This window comes from Pseudorca crassidens, chromosome 16 (assembly GCF_039906515.1).
Source record: "Pseudorca crassidens isolate mPseCra1 chromosome 16, mPseCra1.hap1, whole genome shotgun sequence".
NCBI classification, from domain to species: Eukaryota; Metazoa; Chordata; class Mammalia; order Artiodactyla; family Delphinidae; genus Pseudorca; species Pseudorca crassidens.
Window position 1 is genome coordinate 50,449,921 of NC_090311.1, and position 23,727 is coordinate 50,473,647.

Here is a 23,727-nt window from a genome sequence, read left to right on the forward strand (position 1 = left end):
GTCTTTTCAAATTCTTGCCCAGTTACTACTTCAGAGAAAAAAAAACAAAAAATCCTCTTGTTGGGACTTCCCTGGTGGCGCAGTGGTTAAGAATCCACCTGCCAATGCAGGGGACATGGGTTCGAGCCCTGGTCCAGGAAGATCCCACATGCCGCGGAGCAACTAAGCCTGTGCGCCACAACTACTGAGCCTGTTCTCTAGAGCCCACGAGCCACAAGTACTGAAGCCCGCACCGCCTAGAGCCCGTGCTCCGCAACGAGAAGCCACCGCAGTGAGAAGCCTGTGCACCGCAATGAAGAGTAGCCCCCACTTGACACAACTAGAGAAAGCCCGCGTGCAGCAACGAAGACCCAACACAACCAAAAATAAATTTAAAAAAAAAAATCCTGTTTATTTTCACTCCACTTATAAATCACAAAACGTGCCTGAGGAAGACAGATAAACCTTGAAAATTAGATAAACAGTTAAAAATGGCTTATCATGAAAAATATTTTAAAGTAAAATTAGATATAATAAATAAAAGTGCTATAAACAATCTCTATATCCTTAAAAATGCCACTCTGTCATACAGTGTACTTTAAATTTAATAAACCAGAACTTTGGAATTGGGAAATTACAGATCATATAAGAAATTGAGTCCAGAGAAGTTAAAAGAATTTCCATTCAGATTCTGTTGACCACAGAGCCAGCTTTTCTAACACAGAAAAGAAACCTAGAAATTCTAGAAATTTCTAGAAATTCTTACCTAGAAATTCTTTCAGAATTCACTCAACAACCATTTACAACAAATTACTAGATACAAAGAACAGTAACACAGAAATCCTGCTCTCAAGCCCCTCATTCTTTTTAAATGTCCACCTATCTCCTTAATACTCATCTAATAAAACTTGATTTTCTTCACATATCAATTAAAAAGCATAATTTCAATCAATTTTATTTTCTGGATTTAATTACTAACATCCAATGGTGTTACTGTCTATTATTTTGGGTTGACAAACATAAAATAATGGTTTTATGAGAAAATAGCTTTCCAAATATTAAATAAAACATCTTTAAGTTTGGAAATTACTATAATTCAATTCTAAAGACATTTCTCTGTAAAAACAAAGTATGGAGTTATTTTTAAGTTTGCTTTTAAATATGCTAGTTATAGTATATAAGTAAGCTTCTCAGAAAAAACTTTCTAAACTTTAGTTATAATTACCACTTAATTATTAGTTTTAATTGAAAATATTAAAATAGTAACCTATTTCAGGATAGTAGGAATTGTAGTCTTGGTAGAAAACATTCAAATAATATACCAGCAGTCTAAGGTTTTGGTACCTTCAAGAAATAATTTAGACAGGAAAGAATACCCTAAACAATCCCTCAAGTCATTCAGTCTATTTCAGGTCTCTAAGCCAATCTGATACATTACTGCAGAAAAATTAAAATGTTTTTAAATCTCAAGAAAATAAATTTGGGGCCTTAGTTTAACTTTAGGAATTTTAGTTGATGAGCTCAAAAGGGTTAACAGTGTGATAAGGCCACACACAGGCAATCTTAGACTACACTAAAAGAAATGCACCATGGGGTTTCCCTGGTGGTGCAGTGGTTGAGAGTCCGCCTGCCGATGCAGGGGACGCGGGTTTGTGCCCCGGTCCAGGAAGATCCCACATGCTGCGGAGCGGCTGGGCCCGTGAGCCATGGCCGCTGAGCCTGCGCGTCCGGAGCCTGTGCTCTGCAACAGGTGAGGCCACGACAGTGAGAGGCCTGCGTACCAAAAAAAAAAAAACAAGGACCACAACATATTTGGGTTTTTTTTAATTCTTAAAGATGTAGGAAAAAACACTCAGTAAAAGCTGAGGGAAGAAATAAAAGTTACTAAAGAACCTAAATATGTTATGACTACAATTCTAGTAAAAAGGTGTTTTGGTTTTTTTCTTTACCTTGGACATAGCAGTATGTAGAAAGAGTCTTCCTCTAATTACATAGCAAATGAGACACAGCAACTAGGGGTTGCTGATAAAGAACTGAAATATTAAAAACACTATGCACAATCCCCAAATCGTGTTTACTTCAGTAACACAAATAATAATTTCATAACTACTTCAATAACAAATAATTTCATAAACTATGACTGAAAAAAAGTTAAAGGCTGAGGCCTGAGTATCAACCACACCTTAAAATCAAAGTACATTTATATTTAACCTATGCTGGCAACTGGTCAATACAACGCAAGGAACGCTTCAGTGACAAGAAAATACATATGATAATATTCTAGACACAACTTTGTTCTCTATTATGAAAGTAACTTTAAGTAAAATTATGTTAGGTAAGAATAAGCAACTTAGTAAACAAATTAAAAACTAATCATTTTACTGTGAAAGGTAGTTTTCAAATACTACAATTAAACTTGCCAGTCACAATATGATTAAACGAGAATACACATAAAGTACTTCAAAAACAAAACTATAAAGCAGAAATACATCTTTACCCAAAATGACTATATGGTAATACTGCAAAATGTCTCACTATCAAACGTTGAAATACCAAATGCTTGAAGGATACTTCTGGGCTTATAAAATTAACAAAACTTAGGTTAGTCCTTAGTGGGGCTTGATCCTCTTTTAGTACTTAGAAAATCCAAATATATCACAACACTGTCAGTTTGTCCTTCCAACCCCTTAGGAACTAGCTCTTTCTCTATTTCATGCCTGGTACTGCTTAAGGTCTACTTGTGGTCTATGTCACTTCTCTCCTCCACTCATGAAAGCTTCCTGACACTTGGCATATAATCCCCATGTGCTGCCCAAAGTTACTGCTCTGGACTCATCCAGAGTTGCCCAAACCCTCCATCCCCATCTGGGGAACAGTAGGCAACCCAGCTCAGTCATTAGTTCCTTGGCAATGGCAAGTACTTGCTTCTAACCATCCTCTTCTGCACTCTCTTATTATGAGTAGGAGAATACAATGTTTCCTACTCATCTAGGTACTCTGTCTATATGATGGCTGTCTATTCTCCTAGTTTCCTTTAGATCTCTCCAACTCGTGGAATACAATGCACATGTCAATTTGTAATAATTCTCAACTCTGTCCTGTGTTCTCCAACACTACCTCATTTCTTAATCTAGAATCTTATCATCTAGAGCCAGTATTCTAGCATAAATTTCCTTAATTCCCTACCTTCAGTTTCTTCCCCTTCAATTCATCCCTATAGTTTTCCCAGAGTTGATATTTAAAATCATAAATCTGGGGCTTCCCTGGTGGCGCAGTGGTTGAGAGTCTGCCTGCTGATGCGGGGGACGCGGGTTCATGCCCCGGTCCGGGGGGATCCCACGTGCCACGGAGCGGCTGGGCCCGTGAGCCATGGACGCTGGGCCTGTGCGTCAGGAGCCTGTGTTCCGCGGTGGGAGAGGCCACGGCGGTGAGAGGCCGGTGTACCGCAGAAAAAGAAAAAGAAAAATCATATATCTGATGTCACTCTTCAATTTAAAATCCTTCAGTGGTCCTCCAAAGAACAAACACCTTAAAACAGTACTAACAACAGCAGGTGACAGCTGCTGAGAAGTTGTATGCCAGGTACCTGCATTACCTCATTTAAATCTCACAACAATCCTACAGTGTAGATATATTCATTATTCTTATTTTCCAGATTTAAGCAAAACGAAACTTGGAAAAATCACATGATCTGTCCATAGCCACACAGTAAGAAAATGCAGCTAAGATTACAAAAGCCTTCAAAATCTGGCTTTTACTCCTTTGCAGCAGCTCTCTCCCACAACTACCCAATAAACCCTGCCTTCCACTTATATTAAACCACCCAAAGATATGTGACCATACTATGATCTTTCAGGACTCCTTACCAGTCTTGGTACCATACTACCCCCCTTGGCTCAAAATGCCCACTCACCCACCTTGGTCCACCTTGGGAACTCTCTCTGAAGACTTTTTCCTTTCTTTCTTACCTCCTCCACAAGGGAGGTTCCTAGGCAGAACAATATAAGCCAAAATGATACACACACCCCACTCTAAACTTCAAAATGCTACAATACAGAATGCTCAAATAGATTTTCCAAGGTAATTTCCAGGTGAGAATATAGTGCCAGCCTCATAAACTCTACATTTATCAGAAAAGTAAATAAAGATCAACAATGTAGCAAGAGTAAAGGCTAATAAAAATACATTTAATACTTTTGCAAAACATTCACAACATGTAAAATTCAATTATTTTGAAATATGTGGTAAATCACCCCGAATATAAAGGATCAAATTTAAAAATACTTTCTTCTGCAAGTTTGGACTTCTTTAAATGTAACAAGCAAGATAAATTCTACAAAATTTTACAAAATCTGTTAGCAAACCAAGACAAAATTCAAGAAACTAAAGAGCTCTTCTATGACTATATCTGGGATCAGAAAATGACGATTCAATACTAAACAACTTGTGCTTATGAATCATATTAGATGATGTAGAGGTACAGGGATTATGTTACCACATCTGCAGCATCAGCATATTAGGCCTGCATCTTCCAGGAACATGCAACAATAATATCAAGAGTCTCTTTTGGGTATTAACTGAGTTTAAACAGCATTTCTTCAAGGTACTACTCAAATATATTAGCTTACAATTCCCCACGCTAAAGCTCCTATTTTCATCTATTCACAGCCTCAAGATCTTCCTGCTTAAGCGTTAAGCTAAGAAAGGAAGAAGTCTTCAGAGTTTCCATGATGGACCAAGGTGGGTGAGTGGGTATTTTGAGCCAAGGAGGTAGTATGGTACCAAGACTGGTAAGGAGTCCTGAAAGATAGTAGTATGGTCACAGATCCTTGGGTGGTTTGGTATAAGTGGAAAGCAGGGTTTATACTTAATTGCTCTTTAACTGGCATTTGGACACAAAGCACCAAGTGTTACTTTCAAAGTTTTAATCTCTTTTCTAGCTCATTAAGAAAATGTCCTATAAGAGCACTTCTAGAACTTATCCATATATCTTTTCTTGCTTTTCCCCACTAATCCTTACAAATCATATTCTTAACTCTTAAGCAAATTTCTTGTAAAAAGCATAAACTACTTCTTAACAATATCACCTAACAGAGATATTTAGGAAATTGACCTTTAATGGTTCAAGCACTATTCTAGGGTGGCATATCCAAAATTATTTTGCCTTTGACATTCCTACTGGATACAACCAACATGCATTTCCTGTAGAATATCCAGGACCAAGCAGAAGAATTACTTTCAAAGGGTTTTTTTTACAATGGTCTACTCAGGATATTAGAGCCTGGCCGAAGGAAACAGTAAGGAGAACGGAGAAGGAAAAGCTCCATCAGCAGAACTTGACAGGCAAAGGAAAATGAACAGAAGTCAAGATGATTCTCAGGTTTATAACTTGGGTAACTGAGTGACTGGCAGCATCACTAACCATGGCAGGAAATGAAGTGAATACATAAGTCTGGAGAAGACCACGTACTAATTTTTGATGTTTTAAATTTCAGGTTTTCTGCTGAACTATCAGGTAGGCATTCTAAATAGCAAACTTAAGGACTGTAATGCTCGAGAGAGAAACTAGAGTGGATAAAAGAACACAGATATGAGATAACAAAAAATAATATGTTCAAGAAAGCATAACAATGAAGAAAAAAAAAGTCAGGCTGAAACCTTGGAAAACATGAACATTAAGGGACAGGAGTTAGTAATGATAGCTGAGAAAGAAGAGGTAAAAAAGAGAAACAGGAGAGAGTGATATGGAAGCCAAGAAAAAGAGGGTGTCAAGAACATGGGCACGATCAGCTAAATGGTTCACTCAGGATTTAACAATTAGGAACTATGTCCAAGGTTAATACAATTTCAACAAGTAGAGGAAGCAAAAGTAATAAAAACACTGTTGGGAGAAGGAAACAAAAAAGGAAGAGTGCAAAGTGTATTTGGCAAAGTGTATTTGGAACAGAATGTAGAAGAGTTTTGCTGGAATGGAAAGTTCATGTAGCAGAAGACAAGACAGGAAGTCTGGGCCAAAGACTTTGCATTCAAGATTTTATTCTATTTTAGATTTTATTCTGTGAGGAAGAAGAAAGACAAGTAGCTTTTCTTTTTTCTTTTTGAAACAACTACCCTGGTGACAACATTCATGATGAACTGGAATGACGAGAGTTACAAGCTATTAAGCAGTCTTAAAATTATCTAAACATAGTAATGAGGGCCTGAAAGAGGTTGGCAGTAGACAAAGTAAGAATTAAGAGATACATGAAGGAGAGATATTCTCTAAGCCCAGTGTGCCCTAGATATTCCACTATTACTATATTATTATACTCATCACATTGCACCATAATCATCTGTGGACTGGAGTATAATAATAAACATAGGGCTTCCCTGGTGGCAGAGTGGTTGGGAGTCCATCTGCCAATGCAGGGGACACGGGTTCAAGCCCTGGTCCGGGAAGATCCCACATGCTGCAGAGCAGCTGAGCCTGTGTGCCACAGCTACTGAGGCTGCACTCTAGAGCCCGCGAGCCACAACTACTGAGCCCGCTGGCCGCAACTACTGAAGCCCGCACGCCTAGAGCCCGTGCTCTGCAATAAGAGAAGCCACCACAATGAGAAGCCCGTGCACTGCAACGAAGAGTAGCCCCCACTCGCCGCAACTAGAGAAGGCCCGCACACAGCAACGAAGACCCAACGCAGCCAGAAACAAAATAAATAAAATAAATTTTTAAAAATAATCATATTATTATACTCATCACATTGCATCATAATCATTCGTGGACTGGGACCCTCTCTTATTCGGCCTCTCATTACTAGAACTAACAAAACAGGACACAGGAAGAGGCCAAAAAAATTTTGTTGAATTACAGTAGAACTCAGTAATGATAAAATATAGAAGTGGGACTTAAAGTTACTGCAGAGAAAGCTAAGTGACTACAAGACGGTAATATAGAAAACACTAATGGAGAAGTTAAGATCAAGTTTAGGGAATGAGTTTAAAATATGTTTAGGATGAGACGTGTCTAAGGACAACATTCAAATAGAAATATCAAACAGCAAAAAATGAAACCACAGAAGGAAAAAAAAACCCATAGGGATTAGGGGTGCCAACCCTCCATTCAGCCAAAAATCCAAGTAAAACTTACAGTAAGCCCTCCCTATACTTGGTCCCTCTGCATCACAGATTTCACCAGCTAAGATCCTGTAGTACTATAGTATCTACTCTTGAAAAAATTCCACACATAAGTGGACCCATGCAGTTCAAACTTGTGTTGTTCAAGGGTAAACTGCATTCAGATATTCAAACAAAAAAGAGAATTTTGAGATACATCATGAAGTCATCAACAAATCTTATTATTTGCTCATAAGAACAAATATTTAACAAAATACCAATTTCCTAAGACACTTTGGGGGTATGACTCTATCTTTAAGAATGCTATCTGAATTGCTTACTTGCATATTCTGTAAAAATTAAATTGATGTAAAAGCCCAACCAAATAGGTCAATCAAAACTGGGTCAATAGGGCTTCCCTGGTGGCAGAGTGGTTAAAAATCCGCCTGCCAATGCAGGGGACATGGGTTCGAGCCCTGGTCCGGGAAGATTCCACATGCCGCAGAGCAACTAAGCCCATGCGCCACAACTACTGAGCCCGTGCTCTAGAGCCCGAGAGCCACAACTACTGAGCCCACAAACCTAGAGCCCATGCTTCGTAACAAGAGAAGCCACTGCAATAAGAAGCCCATGCACCACAACGAAGAGTAGCCCCCACTCGCCGCAACTACAGAAAGCCCACACGCAGCATAGAGAAAGCCCGCCTGCAGCAACGAAGACCCAACGCAGCCAAAAATAAATAAATAAAATAAATTTGTTTAAAAAAAACTGGGTCAATACTAAATAATTACTTGCTTTATTTATTCATTCATTCAAAAATATTTATTGAGTGACTATCAGTTTGCATTGGGACAAGGGGAACCAGATACAAAGCAAATAAAGTAACATATAGCAAATACTACAACAAAGTCACTGCAAAATGTAAAGAAACACAGGTAACACAGAACAAAGAATATAATGGAGGATGGGTAGAGAAGGCATGATGAAAATAGACCTAGAAGCTGTCCTGGAAGAGGAGACACCTATGTTGGGCTTTTTAAAAGATGAAGTGATTTAACAAGATAGCTAAGAAGCTGAATGGTATTCTGGAACAAAAGGAATAGTATGTGCAAAAGCATGGAGATGTCAAAAAGAGTTTCTCATCTTCATGGAAACATGACAGATATGTCATGGCACAGCTCATGGAAGACTTTCTGTACACTGATAAGGAATCTGACCCTTATCCTATAGTCCTGTGGTAAGAAACATCAGATGTGCATTAGAATGCCCTACGGAGTACTCCAAATCCCCTAAAGCAGAGTGCAAGTGCAGGCAGGAGATGGAGAAGCAAAAAACAGGGCAGAGCCACAGAAGATTTTTAAGCAATAACAAAACTTGTTTCAGAAATCCAAAAGTCAGTAGCAGTGGCTAAGGGAAGAAAACCTCGAGGAAAACTGAAGAAGATTAAGAAGCGATTGCAATAATGCTCCAGCACTAAATACTGACAACTACCTACTCAAACATAAATGAACCACAGAAAGAGGCACATAAATGCTGTAACTGTAATATGCGCTTTGAACCATGAGTTTCAGAATTCATCTCTGATAACAACTCAATAATCAGAAGCAATTACAGTAAAAGTACAATCAAGGACATTAAAAAAAAGGGAAAAAGAGTGGCCACCAAATTTTCCCCTTAAACGTACTTCATCTATACTTTAATTTAAAAGGTTTTTTTTATTAAAAAAAATTTTTTTTCTTTTTAAAAAAGATACTTCATAATAAAACTACCATAGCAGGCAGAGATTACTAAATCCAAATTTAGAACCTACCAAATGGCTACTAGCACTGTGCAAAACTACTGAGAATGATAATCAGTAAAAAGTTACCAGAGGGCTTCCCTGGTGGCGCAGTGGTTGAGAGTCCGCCTGCCAATGCAGGGGACACGGGTTCGTGCCCCGGTCTGGGAAGATTCCACATGCCGCGGAGCAGCTAGGCCCGTGAGCCATGGCCGCTGAGCCTGCGCGTCTGGAGCCTGTGCTCCACAATGGGAGAGGCCACAACAGTGAGAGGCCCGCGTACCGCAAAAAAAAAAAAAGTTACCAGAGAAAAACTGGTCAATAACAACAACAACAAAGATTATTTAACGGATTCCTAATAATTCATTAAAAATTTTGTTACCCACATATAAAAATAACAGTTTTGAACTGATGAAAATTCATCAAACTGGGGGGAAGGGATGTTCTTTAATACCTATCTCCACTAGCCACTGTCTTCATTTGAAAAAATATAGGTCAGTACATAAGGACACATATATGATAATGACAGACCTTAGGGTCACAGATAAGGATAAAATTAATTTCATTTATTTTTCAAAGAAATAGTTCCTGTAATTTTTTTTCTCTCTACTGGGTCATTCCATCAGCTACAAATATACTAGAAAAGCACCCATCTTTTAAAAAAATTAAAATTCCTTGACTCCACATCCCCTCCAGCCAGCACCCTGTTTTTCCTCAGTTTCAGTTGAGACTCCTTGAAAACACTGGCTGTCTCCAATTTCTCTCCTACAGGTCCCTCTTAAACCCTCTCCAATCAAGTTTTCATCTCCATTAATCCACCATGAACAACTTAAGGTCACCAATGATTTTCCTTTTTTGTTTGTTTGGTTTTTTTTTGGTTGTACCACGAGGAATGAGGAATCCTCATTCCCTGACCAGGGATCAAACCCATGCCCCCTGCAATGAGTAGAAGTGCGGAGTCCTAACCACTGGACCTCCAAGGAATTCCCACCAATGATTTTCATATTGTTAAATCTAAGTCACATCTTAGTCCCCGATCTAACTGCAGCCAACAAAACTGATCACTCACTTCCCCCTTCTTAAAACATTTCACTTGGCTTCAGAGATAACCACTCACTCTTCATTTTCCTTCTTTGGAGGGTGCTTCTTACTCTCATTTTTTAGCTCTAGCACTAACTCTCTCTCCAGGTCCCTCTCTCTCATTAGAGGACCCCAAGGCAAAGTCTCTGACTTCTCCAGTCACACTCACTTCCTAGATTATCTTAATCAGTTCTAATGGTATTAAATACTATCTCTATGCCAATGACTGGAAATTTATATCCCCAGCCCCTCCTCTGAACTGAAATGCAGACTCATGTATACCCAGCTGTCTAGACAGTATCTCCACTTGGACTGCTAACATATCCAAAACTGAACGCATTACTCCCCCTAAAACCTGCTTCTCCTGCAGTCTTCCCCATCTCGGTAAACTCCATTCTTTCAGTGGTTCAGGTCAAAACCTACAACCCACATCTAATCCACCATCAAATTCTGTTGGCTCTGCCTTCAAAATATACTGTGAGCACTTCTCCTAACCCTGCCTAAAATCACCATCATCTCCCACATGGCATTATTGCTGAAGCCTGCTGAATTATCTCATTATGCCCGCCTATGACATTCTCTACACACCAGTGGAAAGGTCTATTTAAAACAAGTCAAAATCAATGGATGGCTTCCCACTTTCAGGGTAAAAGCCAAAAAGTTCTATTGGCCTGTAAGGCCATATATGATCTATTTTGCACTCCCACTACCATCCCTTTGGCCCCTTCACCCACCTCTCTGGCCTCATCTTCCACCAATCATTCCTCACAAGGCCTCCAATGATCTGTTTATCACTCCTCAAACAGGACAAGCATGCTTCAGACAAAAGACATCTGCACTCTTATTCCATCTTCCTCAAATGCTCTCCCCTAATATCTGTACAAATTAGATCACAACCTCACTTCTTCCACATCTCTGCTCACCACTGATCACTGCAGCATCCCCTGTGTTCTTTTCACCTTATTCTGCTTTGTTTTTTTCCACAGCAGTATAATAGCTGACATATTGCATACATACTTGTTTATTTTCTGTATCTTATTATTAGAATATAAGTTCCACAAGGTCAGAAAATGTGTTTTCTTCACTGCACCATTACTAGCAAGTGCCCAGCTGGTATTTGTTGAATGGAAAGATGGCATGAATGAGGAAAATCCAGATTCAGGATCTGGTCTCAAAGTCTGGGTTGAGGAAACTTACAGTGTAGAAATCCTCAAGTAGTGAAAAAAACATCGACTGCAAAAGTGGCCACAACAATGGCCAAGTCTACATGTCTAGCTGATGCCAATAATAAATAAGGGCTGACAAGTCCAGACTATCTTAAAATAAAGAAAATAAGCTTGAGATAAAATGTCTAAATAAAAATAAAAGAAAGAAGAAGAAATGGCCATCCCTGCCTCGCTATTCCCTGTAAGGAAATACCACCTGGATATGTTTCCTGTAAGCTGGCCTACCAAGTTAGACCAAAATATTACCAGACCCATTCTACACACTTAAATAGCTGTTGGGAATAGTCCCTGCTTTTCTAAGGTATGGGCTTCTGAGAAAATTGTAACTCCCAACCCTAACGCTGGCTGCCAAGACATAATGGTCAGAGAAAGCTCTCAAATTTCCCCAAAGCACTCAGGCTGCAACCAAATATCATTAATGTAATGACAACAACAATTCAAAGTACCTTCTGGTGTCTGCCTATCTTCATTTTCTCTAGTGTATGCACTAGGGTATCTGTCATCAAGAGACTGTGGTATCTTGATATGGGGGGAGGGAGGTGTGTGGAGGGGGGAGAAGGGGAGAGAGAGAAAGAGAGGGAGGGAAAGAAAGAGAGAGCAAATTCAAAGAAACAGGACCTGGATTTATTTTTTTCCATTTTAAAGAGAGGTAGATTGCCAGGGAATAGAAAGCATCTGTTAAGATACAAGATGTCACCTGGGCTCTTCAATATGACACCAAAACAGAGATCACAGAGGAACCAAAACCCTGAGAAATCCAGCATTCCTCAGCTAAAGAGCTGTCTTGCATCTCCCATTACCATACATAGAATTGAAGAGATGGCGCAGGAGACCATGCCAAAATGGACAGCTGAGAGCAGTAATGGGGGAGGGAAGAGTGGTAACAACCATGGAAAAGCAGGGGAGAGGAATAATTACCCATGTTTTTTCTCTTTTCCCCCTTCCTACTCTACTTACCAAGTATAGAAGAAACTGGGCAGATGAATACAAGGAAGGACAACACAGACAGTGAAGGATAAAGATGCTCTGAAGCAAAAGGTAGCAGAAGAAATCATGCACAAATTCCTTTTCTAAGTCACTCTTCGAAAAACAAACATGAAGTTATGAACTGACCGAGGAAATTTAAAACAAATTCCCACACTTTAGATAATAACAGAACTATACAAAGAGAAGAGAGATTCTTAATTATTTGGAATGATGGTCCTGGGGCATTTTTAAGATCAACAATCCTCAAAGATGATCTAAATATTTTCGAACTAACTTACTGATCAACATGGGAAAGGTGAAAATCTTTCACTTTCATGGACGCAGGCTTTAAGAATTCTCTGGCTTCCCAATGGCTCCAAATCTCAAAATAACCCATTTGAGGTCAGAGAGGTAACTCTGGGGGCATTCAAAGGCAATCAACTCAGCAGAGAAGAGCTAAAAACTCAGAGATTACACCTATCATACTCTTGATTGGTCAATTCACTTAAAAAGAAAGGAGCGTTCTGATTGGTTGCTCTTTATAGGCTGAGTCACGCCCCAGCATCAGCACCTGTAGCAAGAAGATGGTAGAAGCTAAAGGAGGGCACAGGATACTCTGAGAAAGGGGGAGGGGCGGGGGGCCGGGGCGGGGGGCGGGGAGGTCAGTAACAAAGGAAAGACGATTTAATGCCATGCAGCCACTGGCCATCAGCAAATCACAGTAGTGCACGCGAACCAAAACTGTTGGTAGCGTGAGGTGGCATTCCGTGTTTACTTCTGTGCGAATACTTCCCTCTCCTTAAGGCTCCTCTTCTAATCCTGCACTGATGGCTCTTCCCCCTCCTCCCTGACAACTGTCATTCTCTAGAGCTTCTCTTCCTCCAGCCACTTTTTGATTTTGGTGATTTGGTGTTTCCTACCCCCAGTTCAGTCTCTTGCCATCTTCCTGAATTAGCTCATCCTGTATTAGCTCATGCTTTCTACTCAGTCCCTGTCCTTGACAAGTACATAACCCAGTGGGGGAGTTAGTTGTGTCACTAAGTTAGGTACAATAAATCCCAGTCAATGCTATGAAAGAAATATAACAAAGCGCTGTGAGCGCATATTCATCTGTCATTACCCCACTTGATAACGTCCAAATCAACACTCCAGCTTCCCACTCTCTTATCAGTTACTAAGCCCCACAGCTTTCCATAATACCCCTGATCTCCACTTCCAACTTGCAGTTTAGGCTTCATTTCTCATTAGACCTATTTCAACCACTTCCTATCAGAAACACAATTCAATATATTTCCACTTTGCCACATCAGCCATCTCCCTAAAAGATATAACATACTATATCATCCCTTTGCTTTGAAACATCTAATATTTTTCCAGTACCTAAGAGATAAAGTTCAAATCCTTAGCAGAGAAAATAAAGTAATATAATATACTTTTCAAATAGAGCCCTTTAAAAGCAGGCTGTTTGAGTTCTGGTTCCGATGCTTCCTAGCTGTGTTACCTTTGGCGGGTCACCTTACCTCTCTTTCTCATGTGCAAAATGAGGATATGAAAAGAACCTACATCTTAGGGTTGTTATGAGGATTAAGTAAGAAATTCTATCCAAGTACCAGCAAAGTAACCAGCACTCAATCAATGTTAATTACTACACCAGGGTTGTCTCATCTATCTAGAATGTCTTACTCCCAAAGGAAGAAGATAACCAAGGTTTTATTTTCGTACATTTTAGAATGATTAATAAAAGTTAAATCAGAAATGATCTTCTAGTTAATCCGGAAACAACAAAAACTTCAATTAACCAAAAACTGCTTTCATGAAATTTTTGCCTAAGTTTACTATAACTTATTAAAAAACAAATACCCATTTATAAAAAAAACTAGGTTAGTTTCGTTTTGTTTTGTTTCCTATTCAAGTTCAAGAAGAAAAAAGGCAGCAGTTTACCAATGGAAACTCACTTAGATATTTATAAGAATGTGATTATAGTATAAAATCCACAAAAATTAAATGCAATCTCAATTGCATATATTATTGTTAAAGATATATACATATAACAAAAAGAACCATAGAAGCTTAAGAAAATAAAAATATGCATCAGATGGTAGAGTGACATTTGTTCGTAGAGCTCACAATCAAAAGATGAAATCACACACAAAAATTGTCAATGTTTTTTTTTGGTTTTTGTTGTTGTGGTCAATGACTTTAATAATTTTAAAACTGCAAAGTCTACAACAATAAAAATAACAAAAATAAAATAGATCACAAACATATTTCAAGAGAATAATATATTTATGATGCTAGGTACTAATGAAAATTGGTAAGAAGAGTCCAGTAAATTTATGGGCAAAGGACAAACAATTCATACAAAGGAGGAAATAAAATGAGAGAAATACTGCACTTCCTTTTCTATTGTGAATAGTGATCTTAGACAGCAGGTACCCTTATACCCATTTGAAAAAAAAAAAAGTTAAAAACAAAAGCCTGTAAAAGATAAAACTGGTCAACCAAACTGCTGGAAGCAGTAAAAAAAAAAAAATACTACCTTTCAGAAACAAACCTAGCAATATTTTTCAAAAGTGACAAAACCCTTCATACCTTTTGACCTTATAATCCCCCGCCTGGGGCTTTAGTCTAAAGGAAAGAAGCAAAACAAAGGACATCTCCATGTTAACTGCATCCCGTGAAAAACGGGAAGCAGCTGAGATGTCCAATAATTATAAATAAGTAAATAAATCAACTCACTGTAACACTGTATGATAATTTAAATATATAAAAACTATAGCAGTAAGAAAACATAAATATGAAGGCAAAAATTGAACTGTAATGCTGTGATTACAGTACAAAATCATGTATATATGATGAGAAATGAATAAGAGAATATTTTAAGTTTATTTTTTTTCCTTATTTCTTTGACCATTAAGTTGTCTGTTAGAATTGATCAGGCCTCCCATAGGAAGTACACATTTCAAAACTAACTTTTCAAAGGCATAAAACCACAATTTTTCTTTTCCAAAAAACCTATCACATAGAAGTAATCAGATAGGCTCTTTTCACGTACAGACTAGCGATACATGTAATTTTAGCCATGCTATTAGCCAGCTGTAACCTTATTTTATTAAATCTCATTTTACCATCAAAATGTAACTGTATGTGGGGGTCTCCATATGGTGAGCAGAAGCCACTTACTAAGGAGCACTCTATCCAGCAATGAGGTCAAAAACCCCAGACGAATGGAATAGTGGAGGTTAGGTTTCTCCTATATCCTAAAATGAATCATCATGTTTCTTAGCCTCAAGGGCTCTAAGACCCTAGAAGCAGCAGGCAATTAAGCAGCCAAAGAGATTGAAAGTGGAAGCTGATTTGCTCTCCCTCTGAAAATTGACAACTTCCTCATTTTCCCCCAAAGCACCATGGAATAATGAAAAATACACAAGTGTGACATCAGGAGATGTGGGATACAAGTGACTCTTAGTAACTTCAAGTAAGTTTCTTGCCCTTTGGGGTGTCAGTCGTTTAACGGGTAAAATTTTTAAAGTTGAAACAAATAATCTATGAATTCTTTCAAGTTCAATATCCTACTAATAGACCCCTTTAACCAATATACGTCCAACTCTCTCAAAATCTCCCACTCTGATTATAAAATAAGAGTTAGAAGTAGGCAACTGGGGGCAAGGACACAGATGGTCAAAAGACCTGGATTGTATCCCATCTCTGTCCCCTTCTACCTGCATGACCTTGGGCAAATTTCTTTGTCTTAAAGTCCTAAATTAAAGAAACAGCAAGGGCTTCCCTGATGGTGCAGTGGTTGAGGGTCCGCCTGCCGATGCAGGGGACATGGGTTCGTGCCCCGGTCCGGGAAGATCCCGCATGCGGCGGAGCGGCTGGGCCTGTGGGCCATGGCTGCTGAGCCTGCGCGTCCAGAGCCTGTGCTCCTTAACGGGAGAGGCCACAACAGTGAGAGGCCCATGTACCGCAAAAAAAAAAAAAAAAAAAAAAAAAAAAATTAAAGAAACAGCAATACTTACTGGCCATATTCTTTTTATTCTTGTGTCATAAAACATATTGGTTTTTTTCTGTCTTAAGTGGGGTTTCATTCCTAACCAGCAACAACAATTTTGACTTTATTCCTGGAAATTTTAAAGTACCTTGTGCAGTCACCGCTTCTAAGTTTTCTAACACAGAAAGGGGTAGTTAATATACTTTACCTATAAACTATATTCAAGATTAGGAGCATTCCTCAAAAGTTCATTCAGTAAACAGTTTGTGAGCACCTGTGCCATAAAACAGCATGTGTTAGAGTTGCAAAGGTCCCTTCCCTTAAGAAGCCCAAAAGTCTGGTGAACACAGCCATATTAACAAATCATTAACTACCAACTGACAAGTCCTAACTGCAGAATGTACAATGTACTAGTGGATCAGTGAAGACAAGTGAGATAAGATGTCTGGACAAGATTCAGAGGTGATAATTTGGTCAGGTCTTGAAGGGTAAGTTGTTTACTAGATGGAGAAGAATTCTCAATAGAGGTAACAGTGTAAAACCACAAAGAAAGATGACATCTTCAGAGAACTCTAAGTAGTCTTTATTCAGAGGGCAGGCAAAATGGTAGAAGATGAAATGAGAAACAAAGACAAGTACGAGAAATCGTGAAGGGCTCTGACTTTTATCAAATACAGATTATGAAGAGTCACTGCCAGACTTTTAAACATGAAATCAAAGTCCCCTCTTCTTCCCCAATCAAAGTTGAGTCAAGACAACAAACAGAAAATGAAGGTCTGGATGTGAAAAGGTACAATAAATTGCCTTGTTGTGTTTTTTTAAATGGAGAGTTCCTGCTGTTCAGGATGGCTTCTAGCAGTTTCTTACTATGGCGTATTAATACAACACTGAAGTAAAACAGTATGAATTACAGCTAAAGGTTCAAGAAAGTGTGTGTTTACCCAAAGATTATTTGACATCAGTGTTGTTGAGAACACTAAAGAAAACAAGCAAATAAGAAAATACTAAAGATACTAAGTAATAAATTAAGAGAGGCAAACAGTAATAACATCTAAGACTGACTTCAGGCAAAACATTCAGGAATGTTTAAATCCTTATAATACATATATTGATTACAGATAAGACATGTTTTTTGTGACTATCTTTTGCAGAAGGCAAGTATCTTAAATGCCTTTTGGTTAAAGAAGAGGTGCCACAACCAAACTCTCTTTAAAACTAGTCTAGAAGATGATGCTTAAGAAGAAGAAAAAGAAAAAACTGGCAAAATTAATAGGTTCCATTAATATTTTAATGCTCAGGAAAAAAAGGGAGAAAAGAAATGCCTTTCAAAAGGTTATTTTGGAAAGCTTAAGCTCCATTTATCTCACCAATGGGAGTGAAACACAGACATTCCAATCTGGGACTACGAAGAGTCCCTGCATCAGTAATTTCCCACTGTTCAGGCCTAGTCTAGGAACAGCAAGCCTAATTGGCTGGGTAGCCCACAAAGATGAATTTGCAATTACTGAAATTCAAACTCAAGCTTAGCCGTCAAATGCTCCCTCAAAGGAGTCATTCTCCCTTTGCCTGACAAAAAAGAGTAGGTGCATTAAAAAATATATATATATGTATAAAAACAGCAGATGTCTAAAAAGGAGAGAGAAGCAGCATCTGAACCTATGGCAACGATGTGGTCCACCAAAGTTTTGTCTCAGGATGTGTTTAGGGTGTGTCTTTGTTTGGGCCCAGTAATTAAAAAAAAAAAAAAACCACAGTCATTCGGGGCACCCCGGTACTTGGTACTTTCCCTATCATCCCTCACTAGCATCCTGGCTCTGAAATCACTGGGTATCTCAGCCTCGCCCTGATTTCTCCTTGAGAGAGGGCCGCAGCCGCAGCGGCCCACGGGCCCTGATATGCCTGTCACAGCCCCAGGGGCGAGGGGCGTCCGACCTCCCCGCTCCACGCCTGCCTGCCCTCAGGCGGCTCGCGGAGACTCCAGAGGGTCGCTCCGGAGGGCAGGAGGCCGGAGGACGCCACGGCCCTATCCCGGGCGCCCGGACCTGGGCCCCGGACCGCGCCCCCTGCCCAGGGCTGCCGCGGGCGCTCGCCCCGCCCCGACTCCGGCCCCTGCTCCCGCCCCGACCCCGACTCTCACCGTGCGGAGGTCGCGCTGCCTCCTCAGCCGCGGCCCGGCTGCGGGTCGCCCAGCGACCTACAAGCCAAAGGACGGCAGGTGAGGCGAGGGGCCGCCCGTCACATCCCCGCTGGCCCAGCCGCCCGACCCACAGCAGCCAGCATCACGTCCACGGCCTGAGGGAGCGCTGGACTCCAGAGCCACCGCGCCCCCTCCCTCGGCCGGCGCCCGCCTGGACTCCGCCCTCCGGGGCCCCCGAACCGCGCGCGCGCAGCCCCGCCCCCCGGGACGCCCTGCGCAGGCGCGAGCCTCACGAGGTTAGGCCCCGCCTTTGGGCCCGCCCCTGCCGCCTGACTCCGGCTTCTGCCCATTTCTGGCACCGCCCCCGCCCTCTCGCCAGCCTTTCCCAGGCTACGCCCCCACTTCAGGACCCGCCCCCTTCCACTGACCTTGCCGCTCTGCCCCCTGACTCAGGCCTTTCCTGCGCCCAACTTGTGACGCCAGCCTGGTGGCTGACGCACCTATAGCCGGCCTCCTGGAGCAACATTTGCCTCTTTACCTCGGTCAAACCTGTCAACTAAACCTCCTGACCCCGAAAAGTTAGGAGTAGTCTGAGCTTTGGGACTGACATGGGCTCCTCTCCCACATTTCGGTGAAGTGGACAGATCTAACATTTTGTGTTTTCAGGTCCATCCCTGTTTTCTGCCCTCCGGTGCTTGCTCTGGATAATGCCGGATCTTACTGAGAACCAACACTCTGCCGGATCTTACTGAGATTGAGTGGAAGAAATAGGCACACCGGAGTGCTGAGAGTGGAAACAGCTTCATGACATAATCAATCTGGGTTTCTTTTGCCGGAAGCCAGGTCCTCCTGCCCTCTGGGACTTCCATCGCCTTCTCTTCCCCTCCTTTCTTCCTTGATGGCTTGGCTTGTTGAGTGCCCTTGCCCCTGGAAGCCTCCCTGGTCTAGCTGGATGTAAAAGCCCTGGAGGTTCCCCTGTCTGGCAATAGACTTACCTGAAATCCCTGTAGGCCACGCTTATCAGCAGCTCCACTGCAGTAAATAACTTTGAGGATTTCTTGAGAAATACTGATTTCTTTCATGCCTCCAGATCAGTGATACTCCAAGGGGAAAGGGAGTGGAAATTACCAGACTGATATGAGGGGGCATGCCTGATTTGTAGAACCAGACTTCTCTTAATAATATACTATTATATTTGGAAAATAGTGTCATGTTTAAAATCAACCCATAAAGTTAAAGATTGAATTTCTTGGAAGATAAGATGTATGCTTAAAATGTAGAGAAAGACTAGAACTAAACACTCTACGATTTATCTCTGGATTAAGTAGACTAGAACTAAACACTCTACGATTTATCTTTGGATTAAGTCAGGTCATTAGGCAAACACCAGACTGAACACTTGAACACACCCCTCAAGAACATCCCTCAAGAAATGCAGTTACTGGGCTTCCCTGGTGGCGCAGCGGTTGGGAGTCCGCCTGCCGATGCAGGGGGCACGGGTTCGTGCCCCGGTCCGGGAGGATCCCGCGTGCCGCGGAGCGGTTGGACCCGTGAGCCGTGGCCGATGGGCCTGTGAATCCAGGGCCTGTGCTCCACGGTGGGAGAGGCCGCGACGGTGAGAGGCCCGCGTACCAAAAAAAAAAAAAAAAAGAAATGCAGTTACCAGCATGTGCTTTGGGGTTTATGCCATTAGCTAAATTGAGAGGTGGTACAAGAAATGTCTCCTCGAGCTTCCCTGGGTGCAGTGGTTAAGAATCTGCCTGCCAATGCAGGGGACACGGGTTCAAGCCCTGGTCCAGGAAGATCCCACATGCTGCAGAGCAACTAAGCCCGTGCGCCACAACGACTGAGCCTGTGGTGTAGAGCCCGCGAGCCACAACTACTGAGCCTGCCTGCTGCAACTACTGAAGCCGGCGCACCTAGAGCCCATGCTCTGCAACAAGAGAAGCCACCGCAATGAGAAGCCCGTGCACCGCAACAAAGAGTAGCCCCCACTCGACGCAACCAGAGAAAACCCACACGCAGTAGCGAAGACCCAATGCAGCCAAAAATAAAAATAAATAAATTATTTAATTAATTTAAAACAAGCAAGAAATGTCTCCTAACAGCTTGTATGCGGGAATTGTAGAAGATGCTACATACTAGACAGTCTGCATATGAGGATCTAGGAAAGGAACATCTCTGTTCCAAAAACCAGAAAGAGCTATGCTATAGCTCTTATATAGATTGCTATCTTGTGATTCTCTAAAGACTTGAAGTGATTATGTTTTCTCTTTTCTTTAGCAGCTCTTAAATACTGTCACCTTTCCCTTCTTCCTCTACAAAGGTTACTGGGGGCTTGCTGTGTATGAATATTTCCCAACTTCATCTAATTTTCCTTATTGCTGTTTAGTCTTTATCCCAATTTCCTCATTTACTTGGTTGTTATCATGTCACATTAGTTCTGTCAGGCACATCAAGCTATATATAGAAAAGCTTTTAATATTAAATATAAATATATTGTATATACATATTATATATATCCTTAGAAGTCTGACCTCTGAGAGTCTGAAGCCTGCTTATGACTGAGGTTAAATGTGAGAGGGCAGATCAAGATAAGCAGTGGTTCACAAATTTTAGTTAGAATTACCTGGGGAGCTTAGCAAACTGTAGCTTGCTGGGCACCACCCCCAGAGTTTCTGATTCAGAAGGCCTGGGTGGTACCCAAAAATCTGTAGTTCTAATAAGTTCCTGGGAGGAATAATGCCCAGGGACCACACCGTAAGAACCATTGCACTAAACTACCTCTTCAACAATCTATTCTACAATCGTCCTAATCAGATAGGAGATGACCATCTCCCAGAAACCCATGAATGACTGATGGGAGACAAAGGTTTAAGTGTCATGTGTTATGTGGATAAGTAACCCAACTGTGGCAGCCTTCAACACAGGCTAGGCAGCAGAGAAGGCCTGAGAAGGCCAGGGTATAACCCCAGCCCCACGATCAGGGGAAGTAGAACAGAAGATGAAGAGTCAGGGACAGATGTATAAAATGCTGTGGTGGGAACGTTGGTAGTTTGACAAACCTTCCCAGTGTTTTTTGGGATGGGCCCAGTGGTGTCAGGGAAAACAGAGAATCAGATGATCTTTTGGATCACAGTCTGAACTTGCTTATTAAGAAAAACGGTATGATAGCACAGAATGTTTGGAGGAAGGGGTGTCTGCCTTACAGATGTCTGTATGGGAATGAGTCTAGAGAAGAGTCAGCAAGCATATTTATACATTTTTACTATGCATGTTTATTAGATTTAAAAAGTATCTACAATAGGATCATAATAGGTAAAACAAGGAAAAGACTTCTCACAATTCTCAAACACACTTAATACAATCATAATAATATTTCAGTGTATTTTCTTAAGTTTATAGACATCTTAACATGTTTTACTAGTTTGGAGTTAATATTCCTAGGGACTTCTGTATTTATTTATTTATAGCTTAAATACTGTAATACACATTTATTATCTTTAAAAAGATGCTCAACATCACTAATCATCAGTGAAATGCACATCAAAACCAAAATGAGATATCACTTCACACTTGTTAGAATGGTTATCATCGAAAAGACTAGAAATACATGTTGGTGAGGATGTGGTGAAAAGGGAACCCTTGTGCACTGTTGGTGGGAATGTAAATTGATGCAGTCACTATGAAAACAGTATGAAGTTTCCTCAAAAAATTAAAAATAGAACTACCAAATGATCCCATGATTCTACTTCTGGATTTTCATCTGAAGAAAATCAAGACACTAACTTGCAAAGATACATGAACTCCTGTGTTCAGTGCAGCATTATTTACAATACCCAAGATATGGAAACAGCTGTGTTGTTGACAGATGAATGGATAAACAAGATTTGCTATATATACAACGGAATATTATTCAGAGAAGAAAAAAAAAGAAATCTTGCCATTTGTGACAATGTGGATGGACCTCGAAGACATTACATGAAGTGAAATAAGTAAGACAGAGAAAGACAAATACTGTATTATTTCTCTTATACATGGAATATAAAAAAACAAACAAAAAAAAACAAGCTCAAGCTCATAGATACAGAGAACAGACAGATTAGTGGGTGCCAGAGGTGGGGGTGTGAAAGGGTGGGAGAAATGGGTGAACTGTTTTTGGTTTTTTGGTTAAATAAATTTCTTTTTTTTAAATGTTAAAAAAAAAAGGGAGAGAGAGAGATCACCTCATACCTCTTAGAATGGCTATAATTAAAAAAAGAACAAAAAAACAAGAGATAAAAAAATGCTGGCAAGGATGTGGAGAAAAGAGGACACTTGTGCAGTATTGTTGGGAGTGTAAATTGGTACAGCCAGTATGGAAAACACTACAGAGGTTCCTCAAAAAATTAAAAATAGCACTACCATATGACACAGCAATCCCACTTCTGGGTATATATTTGAAGGAAAGTAAAGCACTATCTTGAAGCTATATCTCTTTCTCAATGTTAATCACAGCATAATTCACAAGAGCCAAGACATGGATGAATAGATAAGGAAATTCTTAATTGAGAATGGTCTGTGGTCTCCTTTTATTGGGATAAAAATCTTTGGGACTTCCCTGGCGGTCCAGTGGTTAAGATTCTGTGCTTCCAGTACGGGGTGGGGTGGGGGGGTCGGGCACAGGTTCGATCCCTGGTCAGGGAACTAAGATCCACATGCCACATGGCACGGCCAAAATAAAATGAAAAAAAAAAATTTACAAATGGAATAAAAATCTTTGGAATTTATCCTAAATGAGTTGAAATGTATTGGAATAAAAACCTGATAATCTTCATCAGGTTTAGAGATTAATATTATATATAGTTTAAGTAACAATGAAATTATCTGACCTTTAAAGATTATGTGGAATTTCGTTTGGCTTGGTGATTCTTTGTGTATTATTTTGTGCAATAACTCTTTAGCCTTTTCATTTCTTTTATAGCAATTAGTTTGTTTAGACTTTCTGTCTTTGTTAGGATCAATTTTGGCAACTTCTGTTTGCCTGAAAACATGCCCATTTCTTCTAAGTTTTCATGTTTATTTGCAGAGTTGCACAAAGTACTTTATTCTTAAAAATTGTTTTCTCTCTTTTTATGCTATTTCCCTTTTATTTTTGTGATTTCTTTCTTTTTAAAGCATAAGTTAGCTAGTGGTTTACCCCCTTTTATGCGATTTCCCTCTTACATTTGTGATTTCTCCCTTTTTAAAGCTTAAGTTAGCTAATTGTTTGTGTATTTTGTTGTGTTTTTCAAATAACCAACTTTTGGATTTATTAGTTCTACTGTTTTCTGTTTTCCAAGTCATTATTTATAATTTGATCTTTATTAGTTTCCTTCTCCTTTCTTTTAGTTACTTTTTTCCTAGCTTTCCATTTTGTTTGCTAAATTCATTTATATTGATGTTTTTATTTCTATTGCACCAGGTGTTCAAAGCTATAAGTTTTCCTGTGATAACA

General features: G+C 40.2%; 1 protein-coding gene across 11 annotated transcripts in view; it reads right to left on the reverse strand.

The window, feature by feature from the left end:
* Nucleotides 1-18,477, reverse strand: part of CCSER2 (coiled-coil serine rich protein 2) — a 162,823-nt gene extending 144,346 nt beyond the window's left edge. For 4 of the 11 annotated variants that reach the window (XM_067710328.1, XM_067710334.1, XM_067710330.1 and 1 more), the window contains exon 1: nucleotides 18,252-18,475. The gene's annotated coding sequence lies outside the window, so the exon portion shown is untranslated. Of the gene's footprint in view, nucleotides 1-18,251 lie in introns of all 11 variants that reach the window. The other 7 variants (XM_067710329.1, XM_067710333.1, XM_067710327.1 and 4 more) reach the window with 4 other exon arrangements.
* Nucleotides 18,478-23,727: the final 5,250 nt, after the last annotated feature.